The sequence below is a fragment of the Ceratina calcarata genome, unplaced genomic scaffold (genome assembly GCF_001652005.2).
Source record: "Ceratina calcarata isolate Rehan_Ccalc_2016 unplaced genomic scaffold, ASM165200v1 scaffold165.2, whole genome shotgun sequence".
Taxonomy (NCBI): Eukaryota; Metazoa; Arthropoda; class Insecta; order Hymenoptera; family Apidae; genus Ceratina; species Ceratina calcarata.
Genome location: NW_017137815.1, coordinates 58,861 through 61,323, shown reverse-complemented (window position 1 = coordinate 61,323; position 2,463 = coordinate 58,861).

Below are 2,463 nucleotides of genomic sequence, written 5' to 3'. Positions count from 1 at the left end.
GCATAAACTTTTGGGATTGACTGTATAGCCAAAACATCCTTAATTCACCTAGCTTTCCAATGAGTTTATTATGCGCACTCCGAAGCTGATTTCGTATTTATTTTACATATTATTATATATATAATTCACATTACAATCTCGTTATAACTATAGTAATGTAATGGGAAATTGTACAATTTTACGTTTCATCGGCGTAGTGCTTGTTAATATGCAACGTAGAAGCTTTAATCAGTGAAAGCGCAACTGAGTTTAATTCAGGCAAATTATTCCGTGCGGGTTTACATGTTAATAAGATGATGAAAAAGATGAGATAAAAATTGAAGCAATCCTCGTTTTAGAGGGTAACGAGTTATCGATATCAGAGATTATTATGTCCCTGTCTTTAAAATTACGTTCGATTTATATTACTTACAATTAGCTGTGCGTAGGTAAAATTATTACAATAAACGCTAGCGTATTCCAGTTGGCATACCAGCGGGTTCCATAACTACGTATGTTTCTGAGTCGCGTCGCTTATCGCGCAAACGAACGATACGATCTCGGGTTTCTCGTTAACCCGCGATTAATGATAGCGTCATTACAATTAACGATAATAACGATAGAACACGGCCGATTTATGCACGTTACGCCGTTTAACATCGATCATCTTTCTAATTAACGCGAACGATACGCGTCTACTTATTTCCTCTTTTATCCTATTAAACATTCACGCTCGTACTTGCAAAAAATTTAGTTAAAACTCGACTGCGTAGCGTACACCGGTTTTCAGTTTGATAAACTTTCTCGCTTTTCCTTCCGTTTTTAACATTTCATACCGGCAGAGAAAGTTCCGATTAATCGACGACCCAGATTAACGTTCCCGTGTAGTAATTCGTGCGATAAACCCCGTACTCACCTCTCGACATTTTTCCCAGCTCCTATCATCGACTCCTTCCTTTATTTTAACGCTAATTAATTTCACTAGAAATCAGTTCTATTTTCAATTAATGACAGAGCGGTAATAAAAAAAAAAACGAATCGTTCAGGTGTAATTTGATGCTCTTACGACGCAACAGCAATTACCCGCGCACGGCCGAAGAACCGCATTCACTATTACGGTACAACCGAGCTTGCAGTAATACGCGGTCGTTCGCTCATTTTTATTTCGTTGCCCATACGCTAACGTCCTCGTGTTTCGCGTATTTTCTGTAATTCTTAACCTCGTCGAGAGGGATGCCACTTACGAGCGAACTAATCCCTTAAGTGGCGAAACTGAACAAGATCCAGGATCGTGTAACTGATACATCTCTTTCATGAGTTTATCTTGCGTTTATATCTTCTCTACAGAAGTAGATCATACACGTATCAATGTTCCATGTCGATGATGAACGTTTGAAATAATTATCACAGAGAATACTCGCTTCTATCACTTCTAAATCGTCATTCGGTTAATTGAATTCTAATTAACTATTACAATAATAAATAATTCTAATAAAAATCGTTTTAACCCTTTCGGAACTTCTCGAAGAGTGTATCGGATTACGTTTTTGTAGAAGTACAGAATATTTTCATGAATAAAAGTATGATCGAAATGGAGCATCTCCGCTCTCGATGCTACTCATTTATGACTTGAATTATGATAGGGGATGGGTTAATCGAGTCGTATTAAAAACTGCACATAATTTCAATAGTGTAAATAATATTCTGCTTGTTTCCGAGATACCTCGGATCCACGGTGTGGAACATTTTTCAACGGGCTACGCGAACCGTGGAAACCATGCAATTCAGAACGCGACCCGCGGCGACCTTCGCGACGATTAATTATTACGTGCGATTGCCATTCTATGCGCTGTTCCTCACGGGTCGCCTCTCCTCTTTCTGTCCCGGTTTTTACTCTCCGTTCAATGGGAGCGATGCCACTATTATTCGCATCCGTACATTGCTCGGCGGCATTTCCGGCGTTTCATTAGCTACTAATAATAATCATTGCTGAAATTGTTGCTGTATAATTGGATAGCGTGTTACGTGACTGCGTGCATTGATCGCGATGCAATGAACTTGTTTTTTTGTTCTCGCTGTTTTAAACGGCCTACGGTGATTCCGTTTGTACGGATTCACATGGACTGCTTTTCCCATACTCTTTTCTGTAAGAGTGTTACATTCTCACAATCTCCTCGTTTCGCATCCATTTTTTTTTCTATAATTACGCTTTTTACGTTAAAAGACGAATCTTTATTCCGCCGCTGTGAAGGTATACTTTTAGAGTTTGCGCGTCGCTTAAATAAATAAAGAAGAGCTTCGCCTCTCGGCTTACTTCTATCGCTGTCTCACGGTCCTTGAAGGTTCCTCGTGGCTCTTCGAATCTGGTCGTATACAATTCCTTCCAACCCCGTTATCATCCTTCCTTTCATTCATCCCCTTCTCGTTGGAGCTCTCCTCGAGGTTCTTTATTAACCCCTTACCCCGGAGGCAATCGTCGACCCC